Source organism: Pongo abelii, chromosome 15 (genome assembly GCF_028885655.2).
Source record: "Pongo abelii isolate AG06213 chromosome 15, NHGRI_mPonAbe1-v2.0_pri, whole genome shotgun sequence".
In the NCBI taxonomy this organism is placed as follows: domain Eukaryota; kingdom Metazoa; phylum Chordata; class Mammalia; order Primates; family Hominidae; genus Pongo; species Pongo abelii.
In genome coordinates this window covers 48,459,768-48,486,163 of record NC_072000.2, presented here as the reverse complement: position 1 = coordinate 48,486,163, position 26,396 = coordinate 48,459,768, and the positions used below count along the sequence as shown (strand labels likewise).

General features: G+C 36.4%; 1 long non-coding RNA gene across 1 annotated transcript; it reads right to left on the bottom strand.

Annotated features, from left to right (window-relative positions):
• Nucleotides 1–284: 284 nt before the first annotated feature.
• On the bottom strand, nt 285–26,396 carry LOC129049760 (uncharacterized). The gene is made up of 4 exons (XR_008513068.1): nt 26,277–26,396; nt 25,017–25,094; nt 8,631–8,710; nt 285–508 (listed from the first exon to the last, which is right to left on the bottom strand). It is a non-coding gene; the product is annotated as an uncharacterized LOC129049760 (long non-coding RNA).

Here is a 26,396-nt window from a genome sequence, read left to right as displayed (position 1 = left end):
TTCTTGTTACTCCATTTCCTCTAGGTGTGATGTTAGATCATGCCTAACAAGTCTTTAGGAAAACTGACAGATTGCATTGCACTAAAGTAGCCAAAATTCTCAAACCAATCTTCATAGCTACAAAGTGTTTTAATACTATCCATGCCCACCCAGAAGGACAAGATCAACAATAATGAAAATTGAAGTTGAAGAATTTGGTAACATTGAAATATTCATTACTTTTCAGCCCTGTGTCCTACATGCTTAAGAAGGAAAACACAGCAAAAATTTTTTGTTGTATATTTTTAATATGTTGCCCAAACATAGTGGATATTGGAAAAGCACTTTAAGCATTTCGGGAGACAATTGGAGTCTATTGGTTTGCCTGGAACACAGATTGGAGAGAAGAAGTTATTTTTTGGTCTGGGAGTAAGTGTTGTACAAGGGGAAAGAACTCAATGCAGGTGAACTTCATGGTCCTCAGTGCGGACAGGACTCCTGGTGCCTTCCAGAAACATCTTTACTTTTCCTTAATATAACAAAATAAATAATGTCATCTTTGAAATACTAAAATTATAGATGATCATGTAAGGCAACAAATTTTCTTTACAGTAAAGTTAATGTTGTATTGAAGAAAAGGATACGCTTTCTAAATCTTAACATATATGAATAATTAGTATTTATTTTTTATATAAAAATTTTCAGTTGTATAAAATGTATACTAACATGGTATAAAGTTCTTCAGACACTTGAAAAAGGCTCATTCAAAATACTTCATGGAAAGCAATTACACATATATTGCCTCACATGTATTTGAAACTGTCCTATTAAATTAAATTTGGCTTAGAGCTGCCTCTCTAAGCAGCAAAAAGCAACCTATCTTAGTACGTGAACAAACTGCAACCTAACTTAAGGATATATTCTTGTAACAAGTAGGTGAGTCTTAGCCAATCATAGCAGCTGAGCTTCAGCCAATCACAGACTGCCAACTGATCAGACCATGTCCATATAAAGCAAATGCCTCATCACACCAGGCCCAAATGTGGAGCTATAATCAACTAAGCTCTTTATGTACATTACTTCCTTTTTCTGTCTACAAATATTGCCTGCCTACACTGATGGGTGGAGCTAAATGATCTTCAACTTGTTCAATGTGCTGCTTGATTCATGAGCTTTGCTTAAATAAACTCTGCTAAATTTAATTTGTCTGAAGGTTTTCTTTCTAAATATAGATCATATTAAAATTTCAGAGTATTAGTGATTACTTTCTCACAAATATCAATTTTGGAAAATTAGGAATTTCAAGTCTAGAAATATTTCAAAACAAAGTAGTAGGCATTATAACAAATTTTGGAAACTTGTTTTAATTTGAATTTTTCCTTTGAATTACTGAATTCTTATGCAACCACAATATTTTGATAGCCATTTTTTTTTGTTTCTTTTTCTGGCTAGCTTGTGATATCCTGGACAGCAGGGCATCTTACTCATTCTTACATTTCCAGCACCTCCTATAGTGTTTCTTAATACATAATAGAAAATAAAAAAATCTTTTGGCAAGATCAGTCATTTTGACTTTGATCTTATTAGTCTTCACATAGTCTCTATCAGTAGCATCATTATGGAATAAGATGAATATTAACAATTAGATATTTAGAAAATCTGATTACGTTATAACTGTGAAGGATGTAGGAATAACACTTTACAATATGAGGCTGAAGGAAGCAGCATCACCAGTTCATCAAGCTAGGTCAATATACAGACACAAGGCATTTAGATGTAATTCCTTCTTTTTAAAGCATTGGAATAAACACTTGGAGTAAGATAATTGGCATGTTGAAAATCAAACTCAATATGCTTAAAGACACTGATTTCTACACAACTCAATGATATTAATAAAACAAGTATTAAATGAAAGTGTTTTGCATTGTACATTGTGAAATTTTTTCCTTTTCATGACAATTTTACATGAAATGTTGAAATAACTGTTCAGCTCTCTTCATCACTGTAACACTTATGTGATTACAGGAAGTTTCTTCTTCAGATAAATGTCTTATTTTAGTCATTTACTTTAGGAGAAAAGTATGTATGTTTAAATGGGTAAATTGTATAATCTTTGACCATCTTTATTATACTGAGTAGGCTAAGCATACACAAGTCAGAAGAACAACAGGGCGCCTGGGCAATGGATTTTGCTCTGTCTCTGAAAATAACTTCACATAGGCCTCTCTCTTTATCTAAAAAACTGAAAACATACATTTAGTATAGTTTTTACAACAAAGGAGATTTACTTGCTTAGATAAAAGTAAATAATATATACATATTTCTCTTTTTTGTTTTATTATTAATATTTCAATTAATTTTGAAAAAGTTATCATGTTGTGTGTCCTGGTCTCTGGAGTCAATTTACCACACGCAGTTGGGAAGAAGGGATTGTTAGACAATCATGTTCTCATTGGCTTCTCCACTAGAGTTTTAATCAATGATCCAGCAGGCAATAAAAAAGTCATTTCTAGTTATTGATAAATGTTTGTGTAGTAGACAAATACCCAGAAGGCAGAATAGCAAATTAAGAAAAAAATCCTTTGAACAGACCAGTTAGCAATAGGGCTTTTGAAAAATTTTCAGTTCCATTTAGAGGAAAAGTATGGATTTATACCATAGGATTGAATTGGGTCTTTGGTTTTTGTGTTCATAAATTTACATCTCACTGACTTTGCTAGTACATTTTCCAAAACAGTATTCATTTATGTTGGTTACTATAGAAACTAAAAGTGCTCCATTCCTATGTAGTTCTTTGCACATATTCCCTCCCCTTTCTTGTTTTTCAAGTCTGCTAAATTGCTTTATGTGGCATTTCATGTAGAATAATCATTATTTTCTTAAATCTTTCATGAAGCAAAGCTTCATAACTTCAAATGTGTTACTTTATATTAATCTAAATCATAATTTTGATTTGTGAATTTTGCTAAAAAATGACTAACTGAATAAAACAAATGTTTTCTAAATAAAATCTATATATCAGTAGACAGTTTTAGAATAACTCTAAATGTTGCTTTGCTAAACAAAGAAGAAAAAATTAAAAATAATTTTCATAACCAAAGGGTGAATATTTTGGCAAGTATTATAATCAGCTACATATATAGGAAGCAGTTACTGAGTAACTATTGTGGGCCCAGTTTGTGATGGGCTTGAGTGAATACCAAGACTTGGAAAATGGAGTTGTCTTCAAGGCTTTTACAAATCAGTTCAAATGTAGAAATAATTAGCTGTAGAAATTAAATTTTTAAGTCCTGTCACTTGAGACATCTGCAGAATATGTGTGCATGTTACACAGTGATTAAATACACTGATGAGCCACTTTTTTCTCTTCTGTAAGGTTAGTCATATGCATCTGTAAGACATGTCCTCCCCACCAATATTTCTTTTCTTATATCGGTTTTAATTCCAGGTTGCTTCCCTTTCCTGTATCATTCTCCCAATAATATTAAGGCAGCATGTAGAGCTGAATGAGAATGTTGGACTCAGTATCTAGGAAACCAGAAATTTAGCCCTACTGCTGTCACTATGTAGCTGTGAATCTGTGTGCCCTTGAGTAAGTCACTTTCTTTCACTCTACTTCATTGTTCAATAACGTGAGAGATTAGATGAGGGTTCTTTAAGATCTTGTGTCATACTAGGAAACTAATTTTGATTCTGTTATCCTAAAAATATATTTTTTGATACTATTGTGGCATTTTGGACTTCTACATGATCTATATAAAGTACATGTTGGAAGTCCCTGAAGTCCCTTGAAATTATGCTGGGAATGACAGCTGAGTAAGAGAGCAGTAGACAGACCTTTTAGTGTTGGTTACCTTGAGGTTTCAGTGTGTTGACAAGTATGCAGAATGGCCACATTTTAAGGGCTGTTTTCCAATATGGTAGGACCTCTGAAAAGTGGCCTTGTGATTGGGCCATTAGGGATCCACTATCTAGGTACTTTGTGGTTTAACTAGTATATTGCTCTACCAAAAAGCCTTTTTTTATTTGGAAACACCAGAAGCTCAGAATCCATCTACTGTTTTACATATACAATGTGAAAACATCTTAGTGTCTACAACATATTTTCCCTAAAGCCTTATTTTAGTTTTCAGTAGATATGTTCACCCTCCTAGCAACTGTCAAATGTTTGAGAATTATTGGACTAATACTAGGTTTGCCCATGTCTTCACTCTCATTGTGAATGTATATTGTCTCGGTTTCACAATTTTATTATGAGCAATAACACAGTAGATGTGAAAACGTTTTGTAAACTAGGCAGTGTTATAGAAATTATATTATTGCTCATAATAAATGTTTTGGTGTTTTTACCGTCAGAAAACTATTATCATTCTTTTTTGTTTGTTTGTTTGTTTTTTGAGATGGAGTTTCGCTCTTGTTGCCCAGGCTAGAGTGCAGTGGCGTGATCTCGGCTCACAGCAACCTCCACCTTCCAGGTTCAAGCAATTCTCCTGCCTCAGCCTCCTGAGTAGCTGGGATTACAGGCATGTGCCATCATGCCTAGCTAATTTTGTATTTTCAGTAGAGACGGGGTTTCTCCATGTTGGTCAGGCTGATCTCGAACTCCCGACCTCAGGTGATCTGCCCGCCTCGGCCCCCCAAAGTGGTGGCATTACAGGTGTGAGCCACTGTGCCCGGCCTTATCATTCTAATCATAGCATTTTTACTTTTAGTAAAAGTAAGGTAATAAGTGGCAAATACTTCTTTCACACTTCTATGTCTTTCTCTAAATTGCATCCATTATCATCTACAGTGCAGTATTCTCAGCCTCTTTTCTGAATGTGGCTTAAACCTGACTCTCCTTTGAAGACTTTGCCTCCCTCTCAGACTTCTCACGGTTAGCTGGTTTCTCTTTTATATCCCTCATATCACTTGCCTGGAGTTCAGGTCTTCTTTGTTCCTCATTACCGTTTCCATAACTTTTATGTCTTCTTTTACCATAACCACACTCTCCCTCCTCCCAATCTAGGCTCATTGTAGTCTTTGTCATTATATGATATCACTCTAACAATATGGAACTTATTATACACCACATATTATTCTAAGCACTTTATAGATATGTTTATTTAATCTTTACAGCAATTCCATGAAGTTGATATTTTTGTCACCATTATCTCCATCTGACACATAAAGTAACTGAGGTACAGAGAGGCTAAGTAACTTGCCTGAGATCATAGGTTTAGTAAGAAGCAGAGATAGGATTCAGGTGCTGGCAGTGTGGCTCCACTGCTCATGCTTTATCTACACAGCCTCCATCTCTACTGCTTCTGCACCCATTTCTCTCCACCCCATCACTGATTTGTTTTCCTTCAAAGCATTTTTTTACCACCTCAAATATTAAATATTTGTCTATTTATGTATTATTGGCCTCACCCTACCAAACTGTCAACCACAAAAACAGAGACTTTGTTATTTTGTTCAGTGGTCACCAGTGCCCAGAATATAGTAGGCATTTAAAAATGTTTGGTGAGTGAATGAATGAGCTAAACAGTATACCATGTGTTTCTTTGCTTGAGCTGAGACACTGCAAACCCACCTTTCTGCTTTGCAGGCAGGCTGGTTCTCTGTTAGGGTTTGCCAATAGGGGCAACTAGAAGTTTGCAAAGATAGAGGAGGTAGGGGTACTCATGCCTGCTCCCTCCAGCATTTCCCCAGCAAAGCTTCTTTATCTCAGAAGCAGTGTCAGTTCCTTCCATAGCTGCTGTGGATATCAGACTGCAGTTTTTCTAACACTCATGTAATCAGCCTTATTATGACTGCTCAGGGACACCAGAGCTAGCTGAACACTGCCCCTTCCTCAGAGATCTGAGTTCAGTTCCATGGGTCCCTTCTCTAAGCATCTAAGTTTTATCATTACAACCTTTCCCCCTTTTTATTCCCAGCTACTGGAGGTGATGGCTGCTCTTTGTATGACTATCTCAATGATTTCTTAATATTCCTTTTTGTCTTTTCAGTTTTCCAATACACCCTTAATAATTTTTTATGTTATATTCTCTGTGTTAATAACTGGTATGGGTTTTCTCTCCTGTCTCCCAACCAATACAAAGCTGGTATTAGGAGTAGTCTCAGGAAACAGACCTTCAAAGATGAGATTTGGGGATTGCATTGGTTGTATGCTTGAGCGTGAATACAGTACTGAGTTTTGTGCAAATGTGTAGTGAGATATTAGTAATATATGGTATATAGTGTCATCAGGATTAATAAAATTTTCATCTGCTGTTAATTGTGTGGAAGTGCCTAATAATCAAGTGCATTGGTAGTGCTGACCATTATGGAAGTGATGATGACTACAAGCACTGTGGTATGGAATGCTTTTCTTTGAACGCACTGGAGCACTCAGAAGAAATTCAAACCCAGGTCTTTAAGCTCCCAGCCAAAGTCATTATCAGAGAACCAGAGAGCTGCTTAAAAAATTTCTTGTTTCTTATAGCTTACTGAAAATCAGGCACAAAATTTAATTGTGCAGGTTGCAGAATTACAACATAAGTTGGAATCTTGCCAAATCTCTTATGTGATAGAGAATTGATTGGAAAATAGTGAAACCTTGAGACTTGGAGTAGGGACATCTTGGATTCATACTTAGCATGAGATTTAGTCAATGGCTATTTCCATGAAAACTAATATAAATCAGAAGGAAAAACAATAGTACTTTAAATGGTTAATAGTAAAACTGCAATATACATTAATGTTCTTTAGTAGAGGGATCTCTATCCAGGAGTTGTCAGTCCATATGTCAAATTGTCTCTGCCCAATGAGTCACTGGAAATGGGAATGTTTATTTGAGTCTGTCAACACTGAAAAATGGTGTCGGTGGGCTGTACTGGCGGGAACCATTACTGAAAGCTCTCTTGTGATTCATGGCATCTGATGTGCTATATAGCAGCCTATCTGCTTGTCATCAGCAGCGTCAAAATGCCTCCCTGCTTCATTGCTCATATCTATATGTGTAAAACTCCTAGTTTTGCTCCTCCGATAAATCACCGTTTTACTGTTTTATACCACATTCTCATTCATTCTGAGTTGGAAGAGCCACAGTCTGCACCAGCTGCTTCATGTGCAGGTACAGAATAAGGCCCCAGTGATGTTTCTTGGAATAAATACATGGTGGGGAGTTGTAATGTTAAGTATATGGTAATATCAACCCATGAGAGAAGAATTATAGTAATTAAATGGGTAGACCTTGGAATTAGAATAGTTTCGAAACCTGGCTTAGGTACCCACTAGCTGGGTAAATTTGGGCAAGTTAACTAAACTCTCTAACTCAGCTTCTTCATCTGTAAAATAGCAATAATAATACATTTATAGAATTTCATAAGGATTAAATGAAATAATGGAAGAGTCCATGTGTGGTTTCCTATTGCTGCTTTACCAAATTACCACAAATTTCATGGCTTAAAACAGCACAGCTGTGTTCTGAAGGTGACAGTTCTGAAGGTCAGAGGTCTGAAATGGATCTTGGCTAAAATCAAGGTATCAGCAGGGCTGCATTGCTTCTGGAGGTTCTATGGGAGAATTCATTTACTTTTCTAGATTCTAGAGGCCACCTGTATTTTCCTTGGCTTATGGCTCCTTCATCCACCTTCAAGGCCAACAGAATAGCCAACACCATAGCATCTTCAAATCTCTCACTCTTGTGCCTCCCTTTCCTACTTATAAGGACATTTGGCCCAGCCGGATAATTGAGGATAATTCCCTCATATCAAGGTTATCTGATTAGCAGCCCTAATACTCCTTTGCCATATACACTAACATATTCACAGATTCTGAGTATTAGGACATGGACTTCTTTGGGAGGGTCATTATTCTGTCCACCACACTCAAATATTTGTTAAATAATTTATATGATGTGCTTAGTACTGTTCCTGACACATAGTAGGTCATTAATAGATATTTATTTTTTTAGTACTGTCCAAAGTTCTAAAATATTTCTTTAGATAATTGGAAAAAAGAACATGAGCAATCTGGGAGATTTATGCAGATGATGACTAGTGTATGGATGAATCCATTTATTACCGGATGAGGAGAGCATTGGTCACCTACGGATTGTCCCTGAGGCTCATCTTGGACTCTCTCCTTTTCCAAGCTTTATCTGAATTATCTCACATGGGAGAGCCCCTATCCTTTGAGCCTTCTTTTTAACAAAAAGAAGCCTACTTTTTAACAAAATCAGTAAGTATGTTGTCATTTTTTAAAGTTCCACCAGGTATACATCATTTTGGTATTTGTATACATCAAATGACGTATACATCATTTGATATTTGTCTGGTTGAATATATATGTTAAGCATTTATTTGTTATTGCTAATCCTGCCTCTTAATATTCTTGCAGATATCTGATCTGCTTAAACTGAGAAATTGCTCTCTAAAAAAAAACTTAAGTTGGTCTGGCAAAATTATGTTTTCCTTATTATCTATGTTTCTTATTGTTACATACTGGAAACTTGTATGTTGGTTTAATATTTTAAAATATATATATACATATATAAAATATTAGAGGTCTCAGTATGTTAGTATGTTTTGGGGTAATTTTCTATGGTATAATAAAACCTTGAAAAAATTGTGCAGTAAGCTATGAGGCTATGTTTATTTGCAGGATCTTCTACCCCTTTTTACCTTGTGTCACCTCTTTCCCTCTTTTAAGGATCTTTAGGGCCTGCATGTTTTCTTCCTTCTTTTCAGTATCAAAGTCTGCTCTGAAAAAAGGAAAATCCACAGAAATGTCATTTATAAGCTTATTACAAATGTTTTTCTTCTCTGAAGGATATTTGCATGTTAGACTGCATCTCTTATGTAATGCCTTTGCTTCTTATTAAAGAAACTTTCAGCATCAGAATTAGGAGAAGGCTTTTATGTTTAGAGTCACATAAATATATGTGTAGAACTAATCCACCATACAGATCTGTGTACACTCTCTGATTTTCACAATCTGGATTCAATCCCATTTTTGGAAACTTAGAAATTTCTTTTCTATCTTATTTGATGCAACATTAATATTCAGTCTGCATCAAAATACTTGATTTCAAGTAATGCCTACTTGAAATCTCTGCGAGTTGAGCTTGTTGTGATTTGATCTCTGTTAATTGATTTGGCATTCATTCTGAGGCTGGCATTGGAAAAATTTGTTTTACATAACTCTTTTAAAACAACAGAACACAAACCAGAAGGGTGGTGGTATAGTTGCTTATTTGTATGATTGAAGCAGAAAGCTTATATGTAGAGTTGAGGTGAGGATGCTTTCCAGTTTTTCCAAATGCATCATCAAAATTTTCTCTCAAGTCCTGTGGGCTTCACACTTAAAAAGATCTAGCCGTGCACTGAATGCAATATAGTGTAATGTCATGTTGAAATTCAGAGAAGTGGGGATCCTATTTCCTTAGTCTGCCTTTTATTGCTGTCAGTGGTTTTCATTGTGACTCCTGGTGCCAAGTAGTTAGGAACAATGTTATCATCAGAGAACAGTGTTTGGGTTTTAATGCTTTGTAATGCTAGAGCTGACAAGTCATACTTTTAGAATGAATCTCCAGAGTCATGTGCTATGCTCCATTTGTGTGTGCAGTAGCCTCTATTGTCCATGGAGAGCTTTGACCTTTCAGCAAGAGCTGAGCATGCCCAACATAAGGACTTATGTTGTTCAGCTGAGCTAGAACTTTAATCCATTGTACATTCAATCCCTTAAACAAAGGATTATTTCAAATGCCTTCATTTGGTAGGAGTATATTTTTTTCCCAATTGCTCTAATGCTACCTTTGTTATGTGTATGTGAGGCTGTGTATTTTCACTAAGAGTTGATGTGGATATTTTTTAACCTACTTAACACGTTGGGGCTATTTAAAGCAAGCAAATGCTGGAAGTTAATTGAGGGGTGCTGTTTCTGTGGGCAAATAGTCAAAGGGTACTCAAGTTTTGGGGTCACATGTAATTTGCATAAAACACAGCTGTACCTCAGATTTTACCATCCTATTGCAAAAATTCTAGTCCAAGACTGGCTCCTTTAGCCTTCTCTTTAGTGAAGACTTATGCAGGGCAGAGGAGTCAGAAGGTGGGTTTATTCTGGATGGGGCAGTGGATTTTTCATAAGTCTAATCTAACTCTAATATTGTTTTTATAGAAACTTCTGGTAGATATATTTATGAAAATGATCTGTAGTCATCCACAATCTAAAGCAGAATTAATAGAAGGGATAACTATATACTTTTAAAGTTCTTTCTCAGCAAGTTCATAATTTGTCCCTGGGGGATTTTTTCTAAGCATTTTTTTTTTCTGAGCATGTTTAAAAACTTTGGTCTTCTTTTTTAATAAAGAATTTTTAATATCCTTTCAAATTGCTGAATTTGCATTTTCAATAGTTTTCTGCTTGAGCATTTCTGCTTCTATATAATTAGAAAAATTCAAAGTAGAGCTTATACTTTTCAAATTTCTGTCAAAACGATGTTCTATTTAAAACTATATAATGTTAAATAAAAAGTTTTAAAAAGTAGTGTTGGACTAAACAGAAATTTTCATCCAAAGGGTTCTTTCAAATTGCTATACATGAAATATTTGAGCCTGTCCATATATCATTTGTCTAAGGAGAAACTGAAGTTAGGAGGAGTTCAATAAGTTACCCAAACAGGTATGAAAATTTTCGTTAATAGGTTTGATTAAGTCTGATAGTCTCTCAACCAGGAGAGATAATGTTTTAGATTTAGAGATAATCTGGAGGAGTAATTTAATGTTTTATTATATGTCCGTTTTGTTGACAAAACCACTTGAGTGGTTTTATATATGTTGAGCTTTAAATCTACATATGGGATTTTGTTAAATTCTCTTTAATTTTCTCAGGAGAAATGGAAAAGAGAAAAAATGTTAAATCTGTATAGGGATTGTAAGTCTTTAGATAAAAATAGAAATGTTAAGACCTTATATTGATTATTAGTTGCTGCATACAAGAATGTTTTAGTCCTTTGTGTTGGTCTTTTTTTTTTGGATTAGAAGTAGGTTCTGATTCTAATGTCATAACTTGGTGGTTTGAACTGAGGAGGAGCAGAACCTACCTAGGTAAAAAAACTACTCTGTGGCCAGGCGTGGTGGCTCACGCCTGTAATTCCAGCAGTTTGGGAGGCTGAGGTGGGTGGATTACTTGTGGTTAGGAGTTCGTGACCAGCCTGGCCAACATAGTGAAACCCTGTCCCTACTAAAAATTAGCTGGGAGTGGTGGCTTGCACCTGTAATCCCAGTTACTTGGGAGCTGAGGCAGGAGAATCTCTTGAACCTGGGAAGCAGAAGTTGCAGTGAGCTGAGATCATCCCACTGCAATCCAGCCTGGGCAACACAGCAAAACTCTGTTTCAAAAAAAAAAAAAAATTACTCTGTAAGCAGTTGAATTCTGGTCACAATCCAGGACTACTTGGTGTGTATCCTTCTTTGTTCACATAACTCATATTCTTTGTAAAAAAGACTAACCTGAGGGCCCAGTGGCAACTATGGCATGGCCCAAATGAATGTACTACATTTGTCTCCATTGCTAAGCAATATCCATCCTAAAAGAGACTTCCTGGATTGTTGAAGCAGGATTAGGTTAGGAAAGGGAGATGATTGACTGTTGTCACTAAGCTCCCGCCGTCTGACTCCTGTAATGTAGCCTAATAAAAGGCTACATCTATTACATTGATGTAATAGAACTAATACTCAATTTGATTTTCCCATATGGTGCATTAAAAAGAACTGACATAAACTTCCTTTTCACCTCCTTTATTTCTCTAGCTAAATTCTGATTTAATCTGAAAGAAATACTATTAATCTAAAACACTTAGACAAAGTGTATTGGTAACTGTACGTTCTTATCTGGGAGTTATAATTTAAATCATATACCAATGACTTCAAAGTTTATGACATAATAACATCCTCAGATCCCTAAATATGATAAGTGCATCATTCACTGGCTTTGCAGGAAAATGCTCTATTTGTGTAATTTAAGAAGAGTTTAATAAGAGAGCTACTTATAGATGTCTGAGCAGAGTATAGGGAAATCACAAAGGTTACCTTGAGGCTAGTAACATCATTATCCCTAGGCTGAAAGGGGAAGGAGAATATTGGTTTGGAGGCAAGAAAAAGTGGGAGTGCTGTGTGGAGAAAGCTAAGTGAGAGGGATCTTATAAAAGCTGTGATGTTTGTCTGAGAGACTCAGCCAGCTTGAAGCAACTCTTCAGTAAAGGAGCTGGGAGAACTTCACTATTCTGCCTCCATCAGATCTCTGCTAAGCGCACCTCATTTGCTGAATCCAATCAAAGTCAGAGATCAATGCCACTCATTGTTGAGGTCCATTTGGCCCATACTCCTGGGGTAAAATGTAGGGAAAAGAGTGAAGAAAAGATCTATAATAATAAATAGAAGACAGAATAATATTTAATTTAAAACTTGAAGATTCAGAGGCACTCAAATATTTCTGAATGTTTGTGAATAATCATATGATTATTGATTTGAATTGTATACTTTTTTGAAATTATTCTGAGTATGTACTAACTTACTGATGTATTCTGGAACTAACTTTATTGAATTAATAAACACACACACATACAGACACCCTTGGCATCTTGTTATAGAGGTTAAGTGAAGAATTGTAAAATCATCCACACACAAAAAAACCAATATCCTTCTATCCCAGACTTATTTGCGTTCTCTAGATGTTTCTTTTAGTAAAAAAAAAAAAGACCAAAACAATATCTAAAAAAAACTCTGCCATATATATATACACACATATATACATATATACATATATATACACACATATATACATATATACGTATATATACACATATATATATACGTATATATGTGTATATATATGTATCTTTTGCCATAAACAATAATAGAAAGAAGAGTGGGACAAAAATAGTTCTGTAGCCTGTGATTAAACAGGGGTTACCAGAATAAGACATTGCAGCCTTCACTTACAATAAAACACTTTTTAGTCTGAGATATTTGGGAACATGGAGACTACACTATCTCAGGATGCTTCATGTCTTTGTTCCTTTGGCTACTACACATGCTAAACTTTGCCTGAAAAAAAATCTATTCTTTTGTTCTGTCAAAGCAAAAAATTGCATCAAAGCAAGCTAAACCAGCAAGGAAGACTTTGTTCAATGCTACTGTAATAAAAGAGAGATGAACACATTCTCTGAACTCAACTTCACTAAAACAAAAGATGGGAGGATTTTTGAGAGACAAAGACCTGGGGTGGGGCAAAGCTTAGGTCATCTGTGCTTGCTAATTGGCCTTACCGAAAGGAAAAGTAAATTTTCTCAGGTCTTCATGACAGAAGGTAGTTTTACAGCTTGGAGCTGAATGTAGTCTTCTATCCTCCCACAGAGACTGGAAGATAGGGGCACTATCTTCTTAGGTGATTGCATTTCAGAAGGATGGCTCCCAGGTCCTTGAGAAAGCAGTCCTGGATTGTAAAACTGGCAGGACGCTTTTAGAAAGATTTGCTTTTAGAAAGAAAGATTTATATCTTGGAGGAGCAGGGAAAGAATTTACAATTGCGAGTTTATTTTTTTAAATAAATGCTCTAAGAAAACAGGTCCCAGAGAAGAAGCCTATCTGAAATTTAGTCAAGCTGAGGGCGACATAGGCCATCTTGGTCAACTCTTATACTCATTTGATTCCTTTTCTAATCTTTCATTGATCCCATCCAATTCAATCCTTTTACTTTGGGCATTTCCCTAACCCTCACAAAAGATTTCAGACATTGTCAATATACCGATGGCCTGCTACATCCATCTCTGCTTTAGTTGAAGGTGCGGCTGACATTGATTCCAGCCTGGTGAGATCCAGATCAGAAGACCCATTTCACCAGTACCATGATCCTTGACCCACAGAAACAGAATAAAATTGGGTTGTTTTAAGATGCTCTGTTTGTGTTCATTTGCTTTACAGCATAGGCATTAATACACTTCCTCCTTGTTCCTACAATCATTGTAAACACAGAGGACAGAGGAAACTTAAAACTCTTCAATGTTTTTATGTGGCATTTAAAACAAAATAACAATTCTTGGTAGAATGTGTAAGTCGCTACATCATCAGGCTCCTGTCTGCTTCTTCAAGCATATCTCATGCATGCTTTCCTTACTTGGCCTTCCCTCCAGCCACAGCAGTTTTCTTACAGTTTCTAGAACATGGCATTTGCCTCCTAATGTGCCTCTTTTTTGCTTTCTCTATTAGAAGCTCTCTCTTACAAACCCCTTCAGCTCCTATTAACCTAGGTAAAGTATATGCTGTCTTCACTACTTAATATAATTTTTAAACTTGATTTTAAACTTGTTTATATATTCAGTTTCTCCCACGAAACTGTAAGGTACATGAAGGCAAGAAGCAATGTCTAGTTTTTTTGTTTCCCTAATACCTGGCAACAGTCATTAGAATATATAGGTGCTCAAAAATATTTCTTCAGGAAATAATTATTTCAAAAATTCAAGTTTCTTGGAAGTAGAATTGTTGGTAAGTTGTGTGCATATTTTAGAAACTTTATATATTCTACGCATAAAAATTGTATACATGTAAGTTGCACAGTGTGATGTGTTTTTTGTTTTTTAGGTTTTGTTTTTGAGACAGGGTCTCCCTCTGTCACCCAGGCTGGTGTGCAGTGGCGCAATCTTGACTCACTTGATCTCTGCCTCCTGAACTCAAGCGATCCTCCCATCTCAGCCTCCCGTGTAGCTGAGACTACAGGCATAGCCACCATGCCTGGCTTATTTTTTAATTTTTTTGTAGAGAAGGGTTTCACCATGTTGCCCAGGCTGGTCTCAAACTCCTGAGCTCAAGCCATCCACTTGCCTCAGTTGCCCAAAGTGCTGGGATTACAGGCATGAGCCATTGTGTCCAGCCCAATGTAATGTTTTGGTATATGTATTATGAAGTGATTATCACAATTAACATATTCATCACCTCATATAGTTACTATTTTTTTGTGGTAAATGCATTTAAAATCTACTCCCTTAGCAATTTCAAGTATATAATACATTATTAATTATCGTTACCTTGTACATTAAATCTACAGAATTTAGAAACTTGATATGTATTTTCAAATTATCCAGAATAAAGATTATATCGATTCAAACTCTAGCCAGAAATGTGGGAGATTATCCATTTACTAGCACTTTATTTTTTGGGTATCTTTAAAATAAATCTTTGCTACTTTTACATTGGAATTATTTTAATTTTTATTTCAGAAGTGAATTTGATCTCTTTCATGTATTTATTGATCTTATTTTTCTTCTTCAAGTTTTCTATTTATGCCTTTTGTTAATTTTTCTATTGTGTTATTTTTATATTGATTTTGGATATTAAGGCTAAATATGTGAAATTTCACACTTATTTTTCTTAGTTTCTCATATTACATTTTATTTTTAATGTACAGAGATTTTAAAATTTTATGACTTCTGTCCTCACCCTTCTACTGAAGTTGCTCTTACTATTAGTAAAATTACCAATAACCTCTTCATTGTTATATCAAATGGGCATTTTTTCAGGCTTCATCTTACTTGTTCTATTCAGTTAAAAACAAGGCAATATAGGTCACAGTTTAGATATTTGCCCTATATTAATTCGTAGCATCTCTGCCATCACTAAATCATAGCTTTCAAAGTCATTAGAATTATAAGTAAAATTAAATGCTACTCAGCGAACTTGTTTTGATAAAATTAAATCATCAGGAGGAGGCCTTTCAGCAAATCTCTCTGGTTTTATGATTATAGAAACGGGTCGAACATGGTAATGACAAGCCTGAATAAAAAATAAAGAAACAAACACCAGAGAGTGAGAGTCAGAAGTACAGTGTGTCAGGCAAGAGTCAGAAACATGGGGCTACAAAATGATGTTGTAATAGTTTCCTAGGGCTGCAACAAGAAAGTACCACAAATTGAGTTATGATAACAAATTTATTCCCTCAAAGTCTGGAGGCTAGAAATCCCAAATTAAGGTGGCAGCAGGACCGTGGTCCCTCGGAAGCTTCTTGTAGTCCCAGATATTCCTTGCTGTGTGGCTGCATAACTCTAATCTCTCAGTCTTTCCATGCCCATCTTCCTTCTATGTCCGTGTCCAAATTTCTCTCTCTCTCTCTCTCTTTTTAAGGGACATATTCCATCACCCAAGCTGGAGAGCAGGGGCACAGACTTGGAAGAAGTCAAATTAGCCTTGTTCACAGATAACATGATCTTATACGTAAAAAAACCTAAAGACTCCACCAAAAAACTGTTTAAACTGATAAATTCAGTAAAGTTGCAGAAACAAAATAAATATATAAAAATCAGCCACATTTTTGTATGCCAATAGTGGACAATCTGAAAAAGAAATCAAGAAAGCAATCCCATTTACATTAGCTGCAAAAATATAAAATACCCTGGAGTCAATGTAGACAATGAAGTGTAAGATCTAGACAAGGAAAACTATACAACTTTAATAAAAGAAATAGAATATAGTACAAAAAATGGAAAGATATTCCATGCTCATGGATTGGAATAATTAACATTATTAAAATTACAATTCTACTCAGCAATTTATAGATTCAATGCTATCCCTAACAAAATACCAATGATATTCTTTACAGAAATAGAAAAAAATTCTAAAATTTGTATGAAACCACAAAAGATCCTGAATAGTTAAAGCAGTCCTGAGCAAAAAGAACAAAACAGGAGGCATCATACTACCTGACTTCAAAATTTATCACAAAGTATGGTAACCAAATAACACAGTACTGGCATAAAAACAGACACCTAGATCAATAAAACAGAATAGAGAACTTTGATATAAATCCAAGAATTTACATACAATCAAATCATTTTTGAGAAAGACAACAGGAACACACAATGGGGGAAAAGATAGTCTTTTCAATGAATGGTGTTGGGAAAACTGGATCACTATATGCAAAAGAATGAAACTAGACTCCTATCTCTCACCATACACAAGAATCAAATTAAAATGGATTAAAGACTTAAATCTAAGATATAACACTATGAAACTAGTAAAAAATACTCCAGGACATTGGTCTGGGCAAGCACAGGCAACCAAAGCAAAAACAGACAAATGGGATCACATCAAGCTAAAAATCTTCTGCACAGCAAAGGAAACAGCCAACAAAGTGAAAAGACAACCATAGCATTGGAGAAATCATTTGCAAACTAATCATCTGACAAGAGATTGATAACCAGAATATACAAGGAGCTCAAACAACTCACTAGAAAAAAAAAACCCAAATAATCAAATTAAAGAATGGGCAATCATTATACCAAAAAGATACCTATACTAGTATGTTTACCACAACAATATTCACAGTAGAAAAGATAAGGAATCAGCTTAAGTGTCCGTCAATGGATGACTGGATAAAGCCAATGTAGTGTATATACATGATGGAATGCTTTTCAGCCATAAAAAAGAATAAAATTGCTAGGTGTTTCAAAATGGCAGAATAGGAACAGCTCCAGTCTGCAGCTCTCAGTGTGATCAATGCAGAAGATGGGTGATTTCTGCATTTCCAACTGAGGTACCTGGTTCATCTCACTGGGACTGGTTGGACAGTGGGTGCAGTCCATGGAGGGTCAGTTGAAGCAGGGCGGGGCATTGCCTCACCCAGGAAGCACATGGGGTTGGGGGATTTCCCTTTCCTAGCCAAGGGAAGCCGTGACAGGCTGCACCTGGAAAAAAACGGGACACTCCTGCCCAAATACTGCACTTTTCCAATGGTCTTAGCAAATGGCACACCAGGAGATTATATCTCACACCTGGCTTGGCAGGTCCCATGCCCACGGAGCCTTGCTCACCGCTAGTGCAGCATTCTGAGATTGACCTGCGAGGCGGCAGCCTGGCAGGGGAGGGGTATGTGCCATTGCTGAGGCTTGAGTAGGTAAACAAAGCAGCCTGGGAAGCTCAAACTGGGCAGAGCCCACCGCAGCTCAGCAAGGCCTGCTGCCTCTGAATAAAAGGCAGCAGAAACTTCTGCAGACTTAAACATCCCTGTCTGACAGCTCTGAAGAGAGCAGCGGTTCTCCCAGCATGGTGTTTGAGATCTGAGAATGGACAGACTGCCTCCTCAAGTGGGTCCCTGACCCCCGTGTAGCCTAACTGTGAGAGACCTTCCAGTAGGGGCCGACTGACATCTCATACAGGCGGGTGACCCTCTGGGACGAAGCTTCCAGAGGAAGGATCAGGCAGCAATATTTGCTGTTCTGCAATATTTGCTGTTCTGCAGCCTCTGCTGGTGATACCCAAGCAAAAAGAGTCTGTAGTAGACTCTAGCAAACTCCAACAGATCTGCAGCTGAGGGACCTGACTGTTAGAAGGAAAACCAACAAACGAAAAGGAATAGCATCAACATCAACTAAAAGGACATCCACACCAAACCCCATCTGTAGGTCACCAACGTCAAAGACCAAAGGTAGATAAAACCACAAAGATGGGGAGAAATGAGAGCAGAAAAGCTGAAAATTCTAAAAACCAGAGCACCTCTACTCCTTCAAAGGATTGCAGCTCTTCGCCAGCAACAGAACAAAGCTGGACGGAGAATGACTTTGATGAGCTGACAGAAGCAGGCTTCAGAAGGTTGATAATAACAAACTTCTCTGAGCTAAAGGAAGATGTTTGAACCAATTACAAGGATGCTAAAAACCTTGAAAAAAGATTAGATGAATGGCTAACTAGAATAAACAGTGTAGAGAAGACCTTAAATGACCTGATGGAGCTGAAAACCATGGTACAAGAACTACGTGACACATGCACAAGCTTTAATAGCTGATTCAATCAAGTGGAAGAAGGGGTATCAGTGATTGAAGATGAAATAAATGAAACAAAGGGAGAAGAGAAGTTTAGAGAAAAAAGAGTAAAAATAAACAAACAAAGCCTCTAAGAAATATGGGACTATGTGAAAAGACCAAATCTACTTTTGATTGGTGTACCTGAAAGTGACAGGGAGAATGGAACCAAGTTGGAAAACACTCCTCAGGATATTATCCAGGAGAACTTCCCCAACCTAGGAAGGCTGGCCAACATTCAAATTCAAGAAATACAGAGAATACCACAAAGATACTTCTTGAGAAGAGCAATCCCAAGACACATAATTGTCAGATTCACCAAGGTTGAAATTAAGGAAAAAATGTTAAGGGCAGCCAGAGAGAAAGGTCAGGTTACCCACAAAGAGAAGCACATCAGACTAACAGTGGATCTCTCAGCAGAAACTCTACAAGCCAGAAGAGAGTGGGGTGCAAATATTCAACATTCTTAAAGAAAAGAATTTTCAACCCAGAATTTCACACCCAGCCAAACTAAGCTTCATAAGTGAAGGAGAAATAAAATCCTTTATAAACAAGCAAATGCTGAGAGATTTTGTCCCACGAGGCCTGCCTTACAAGAGCTCCTGAGGGAAGCACATGGAAAGGAACAACTGGTACCAGCCACTGCAAAAACATGCCAAATTGTAAAGACCATCAATACTAGGAAGAAACTGCATCAACTAATGGGCAAAATAACCAGCTAACATCATAATGATGGGACCAAATTTACACATAACAATATTAACCTTAAATGTAAATGGGCTAAATGCCCCAGTTAAAAGGCACAGACTGGCAAATTGGATGAAGAGTCAAGACCCATCAGTGTGTTTTATTCAGGAGACCCATCTCACATGCAGAGACACACAAATAAAAGGATGCAGGAAAATCTACCAAGCAAATGGAAAGCAAAAAAAAAAAAAAAAAAAAGCAGAGGTTGCAATCCTAGTCTCTGATAAAAAAGACTTTAAACCAACAAAGATCAAAAGAGACAAAGAGGGCCGTTACATAATGGTAAAAGGATCAATTCAGCAAGAAGATCTAACTATCCTAAATATATATGCACCCAATACAGGAGCACCCAGATTCATAAAGCAAGTCCTTAGAGACCTACAAAGAGACTTAGACTCCCACACAATAATAATGGGAGACTTAAACACCCCAGTATCAATATGAGATCAATGAGACAGAAGATTAACAAGTATCCAGGACTTGAACTCAGCTCTGCACCAAGCAGACCTAAAAGACATCTACAGAACTCTCCACCCCAAATCAACAGAATATACATTCTTCTCAGCACCACATCACACTTATTCCAAAATTTACTACATAGTTGAAAGTAAAGCACTCCTCAGCAAATGTAAAAGAACAGAAACCACAACAAACTGTCTCTCAGTCCACAGTGCAATCAAACTAGAACTCAGGATTAAGAAACTCACTCAAAACCACATAACTACATGGAAGCTGAACAACCTGTTCCTGAATGACTACCGGGTAAATAAAGAAATGAAGGCAGAAATAAAGATGTTCTTTGAAACCAATGAGAACAAAGACACAACGTACCAGAATCTCTGGGACACATTTAAAGCAGTTTGTAGAGGGAAATTTATAGCACTAAATGCCACAGGAGAAAGGAGGAAAGATCTAAAATTGACACCCTAACATCACAATTAAAAGAACTAGAGAAGCAAGAGTAAACAAATTCAAAAGCTAGCAGAAGGCAAGAAATAACTACGATCAGAGCAGAACTGAAGGAGATAGAGACACAAAAAAACCTTCAAAATGTCAATGAATCCAGGAGCTTGTTTTTTGAAAAGATAACAAAATTGATAGACCGCTAGCAAGACTAATAAAGAAGAAAAGAGAGAAGAATCAAATAGTCACAATAAAAAATGATAAAGGGGATATAACCACTGATCCCACAGAAATACAAACTACCATCAGAGAATACTACAAACATCCCTACGCAAATAAACTATAAAATCTAGAAGAAATGGATAAATTCCTGGAGACATACACCCTCCCAAGACTAAACCAGGAAGAAGTCGAATCTCTGAATAGACCAATAACAGGCTCTGAAATTGAGGCAATAATTAAGAGCCTACCAACCAAAAAAGTCCAGGACCAGACAGATTCACAGCCAAATTCTACCAGAGGTACAAAGAGGAGCTGGTACCACTCCTTCTGAAACTATTCCAATCAATAGAAAAAGAGGGAATCCTCCCTAACTCATTTTATGAGGCCAGCATCATCCTGATACCAAAGCCTGGCAGAGACACAACAAAAAAAGAGAATTTTACACCAATATCCTTGATGAACATCGATGTGAAAATCCTCAATAAAATACTGGCAAACCAAATCCAGCAGCACATCAAAAAGCTTATCCACCACAATCAAGTTGGCTTCATTCCTGGGATGTGAGGTTGGTTCAACATATGCAAATCAATAAACGTAATTTATTACATAAACAGAAGCAATGACAAAAACCACATGATTATCTCAATAGAAGCAGAAAAGGCCTTCGACAAAATTCAACAGCCTTCATACTAAAATCTCTCAATAAACTAGGTATTGATGGAATGTATCTCAAAATAATAAGAGCTATCTATGACAAACCCACAGCCAATATTATTGTGAATGGGAAAAACTGAAAGCATTCCCTTTGAAAACTGGCACAAGACAGGGATGCCCTCTCTCACCACTCCTATTCAACATAGTGTTGGAAGTTCTGGCCAGGGCAATCAGGCAAGAGAAAGAAATAACGGTATTCAATTAGGAAAAGAGGAAGTCAAATTGTCTCTGTTTGCAGATGACATGATTGTGTATTTAGAAGACCCCATTGTCTCAGCCCAAAGTCTCCTTAAGCTGATAAGCAACTTCAGCAAAGTCTCAGGATACAAAACCAATATGCAAAAATCACAAGCATTCCTGTACACCAATAACAGACAAATTGAGAGCCAAATCATCAGTGAACTCCCATTCACAATTGCTACAAAGACAATAAAATTCCTAGGAATCCAACTTACAAGGGATGTGAAGGACCTCTTCAAGGAGAACTACAAACCACTGCTCAACGAAATAAAAGAGGACACAAACAAATGGAAGAACATTCCATGCTTATAGATAGGAAGAATCAATATTGTGAAAATGGCCATACTGCCAAAGGTAATTTATAGATTCAATGCCATCCCCATCAAGCTACCAATGACTTTCTTCACAGAATTGGAAAAAACTACATTAAAGTTCATGTGGAACCAAAAAAGAGCCCACATTGCCAAGTCAATCCTAAGCCAAAAGAACTAAGCTGGAGGCATCATGCTACCTGACTTCAAACTATACTACAAGGTTACAGTAACCAAAACAGCAAGGTACTGGTACCAAAACATATGTATAGAACAATGCAACAGAACAGAGGCCTCAGAAATAGCACCACACATCTATAACCATCTGATCTTTTACAAAGAACTTAAACAAATTTACAAGAAAAAAACAACCCCATGAAATAGTGGGCAAAGGATTGAACAGACACTTCTCAAAAGAAGACATTTATGCAGACAATAGACACATGAAGAAAGGCTCATTATCACTGGTCATCAGAGAAATGCAAATCAAAACCACAATGAGATACCATCTCACGGCAGTTAGAATGGCGATCATTAAAAAGTCAGGAAACAACAGATGCTGGAGAGGATGTGGAGAAATAGGAATGCTTTTACACTGTTGGTGGGAGTGTAAACTAGTTCAACCATTGTGGAAGACAGTGTGGCAATTCCTCAATGATCTAGAACTAGAAATATCATTTGACCCATCAATCCCATTACTGGGTAAATACCCAAAGGATCATAAATCATGCTGCTATAAAGACACATGCACACATATGTTTATTGTGGCACTATTCACAATAGCAAAGACTTGGAACCAACCCAAATATCCAACAATGATAGACTGGATTAAGAAAATGTGGCACATAGGCACCGTGGAATACTATGCAGTCATAAAAAAGGATGAGTTCATGTCCTTTGCAGGGATATGGATGAAGCTGGAAACCATCATTCTGAGCAAACTATTACAAGGACAGAAAAGCAAACACGGCATGTTCTCACTCATAGGTGAGCATTGAACAAAATAGAACACTTGGACACAGTGCGGGGAATATCCCACCCCAGGTCCTGTCATGCGGTGTGGAAAAGGGGGAGGGATAGCATTAGGAGAAATACCTAATGTAAATGACGAGTTAATGGGTGCAGCAAACCAACATGGCACATGTATGCCTATATAACAAACTTGCACGTTGTGCACATGTATCCTAGAACCTAAAGTATAATTAAAGTTAAAAAATAATAAAGCTTAACCTGGTAAAAAATTTAAAAAAATAAAATCATGTCTTTTGCTGCAGCATGAATGGACCTGGAGGCCATTATTTTAAGAGAAACAACTCAGAAACAGAAAGGCAATGCATCTTCTCACTTATAAGTGGGAGCTAAGTAAAGCATCCACATGGATGCAGAGTGTTGAATGATATAACAATGGAGGCTCAGAAGTGTGGGAGATGGAAGTGGGGGATGATAAGAAATTACCTAATGGGTACAATTTATATTATTCAGGTAATTGTAACACTAAAATCTCTGACTCCACCACATGCAATATATCTATGTAATAAAATTATACTTGTACCACATAAATTTATACAAAAAATGGGCAAAATATCTGAATAGACATTGCTTAAAAGATGGCATAGAAATGGTAAACAGTGATATGAGAAAATGCTCAACATCGCTAATCAGAGAAATGCAAATCAAAATCACAATGAGATATCATCTCACCCCTGTCAAAATGGCTTGTATGAAAAAGACAGACAAGAGGAAAACATAAAGATCTAAGGACTGGAAATTGAGAATTCAATTTAATTGAAATGGACAATTCAGTTTAAGGAAATTTGGAAAAGTCTTATTTAAGTTAAAGAAGCAAAACTAATCCAATACATATAATCTTATATTAACCCAATTAGTGCAATGTTGGCTTTGACATTTATTTCTTGTTGTGAATTGACCCGAAATAGACTTTGAAGATATTACATGAAATTTCAGAAACTTGATTACAAAACACACCTGCAATATTTGTCAGATATAATTGAGAGAAACACCAGGCTCTCTCTTTGCGACCACAAAGATGTTGATAAACAAGCCAATGGAGATTGCCCCACCAATTGACCCTTTTATGAAATGTTTCTCTGTAGCATGCAGTACTATTTTATAGCGTCATAACTTTTTTTCAAAATCGGAGTCAATCCTCTCAAACCGTACCATTGCTTTATCAGTGAAGTTTGTGGAATAGTCTAAATCCTTTGTTGTTATTGCAACAATGTTCACAGCACCTCACTAGGAGTAGATTCCATCTCAAGAAACTACTTTCTTTGCTTATCCATAAGCAGCAGCCCTTCATCCATTGAAGTTTTACCATTAGATTGCAGCAATTCAGTCATGTCTTCAGGCTCTACATATAATTTAAATTTTCTTGCTATTTCTACCACATCTGCAGTTACTCTCTCCACTGAAATCTTGAAGCCCTCAAAGTCATCTGTGAGGGTTGGAATCAGCTTCTTCCAGACTCCTGCTAATGTTGATATTTAGACCCATTACCATTATTCATAAATATTCTTAATGGCATCTAAAGTGGTAAATCCTTTCCAGAGGGTTTAAATTTACGTTCAATTTCAGATCCATTAATGGAATCACTGTCTATGGCAGCCATAGCATTATGAAATATATTTAAAAAATAAAATTATAAATCAGAATTACCCCTTGATCCATGAACTGCAGAATGGATGTTGTGTTAGCAGGCATGAAAACAACATGAATTTCAAATTAGAGGTCTGTGGCTCTTCTTTTCACGTGAACACTTAGAGGCCATTGTAGGACTATCAATTTGCCTAATTTCAATATTGTTGTGTCTCAAGCAATAGAAAGGCGTGAGGAGAGAGAGAGACAGATGGGGGAACAGCTGGCTGGTGGATTAGTCAGAACACATACAACATTTATCTATTAAATTTGTTATATATAGGGTATGATGCTGCAAAATATTTACAGTAGTAACATTAAAGATCACTGATCATAGATCACCACAGCAGATAGTATAATAACGAAAAAGTTTGAAATATTGCAAGAATTACCAAAATGTGACACAAAGAAATGAAATGAGCACATACTGTTTGAAAAAAATGACATCAATGGACTTTCTTGATGCAGGCTTGCCACAAACTTTCAATTTGTAAAAAGTGCAGTATCTGTAAAACACAAAAAAGCGAAGTGTAATAAAATGAGGTATGCCTGTAACTCCCAAAGATCCCATCTTTAAATACTGTAACTTTGGGGGTTCCAACATATGAATTTGTGGGTAAGGAGACAGGGCCACAAACATTCAGCTCATAACACCAACGCTTGTGAAAAAAAGGGGAATTATTCAATTCACTATGTTTTCTAGGGGCAATATGGCATAAAGAAATTTAAAAATATTCCCAGATTAATGCCGTCATAATTATTATTTGGCCATGGTTATTACATTGTCTCCTATAACTGTATTTTAAAAGTCTATTTTCTCTTCTTAATTTTCCTCAGACTAATGCACAACGTTTTTGCATACTGTTTGATCAATATTCATCTTTTCTAGTAAAATTCTTGAGTGATATGAGTTAAAATTTTATCTGTATTCCAAATCTAATACAATGTCATCTACAATCTGCTTGACTGGAATTCCTCCTTTTCATAGCTTCAATTGAATGTTTTTATCTTCAGCTGGTGCAGTGGCTCATGCCTGTAATCTCAGCTACTGGGGACACAGGGGTAGGAGTGTTGCTTAAGCCCAGAAGATTGAGGCTGCAGTGAGCTGTGATTGCACCACTGCACTCCAGCCTGGGTGACAGAGTGAGATCCTATCTCAAAAAACAAGACAAAGATAAAAATAAAGTTTTTATCTACATTGGGGCATTCATTCCTATGTAGGTACTCAGCAGAGTCGAATGTGACTACTTCAAAAGGTGCATTTTATCTCACTTGGCATGTATTTAGACTCATTCTTTTAGTTGGCAAATTTTCAGTGCAACTACACTCTAAAATAGTTAAATAAAAATTAAAATATCTCAGGATGTTTTAGAAGATAAACCTGCCTTCTATATTTTGATAATAGGCTGTTGTGTTACTGAAGGCTAAGGATGTAGAAAAGAAGCTTATATGAAGATGAACTTCAGAATTCAAGTTTTTCAAACAGTAGTAACTTCCTTTCAAGTCATATAAAATACATTGATAGAACATCCTCACACATGTTATGGGTTGTTTTGTATAACTGAAAATAGGCTGCAGCATTCTGAGTTCTGCATTACTGTCTTTGATAATAGGATGAAAAGAACAGAATTGAAAGTTCAAAAAAGCATCAATTTCAGCAATTAGAAAGTGGCATTACTGGAATTTACCTGATGTTCTTTTGTAGACAAATGCTTTTTTTTAACTTGACTTGTTTCAAAAAGTAGATTCTCACTTGCAGCCATTACCTATGAATGTATACTAAGTTTAAAAGTCCTAGGAATACCACT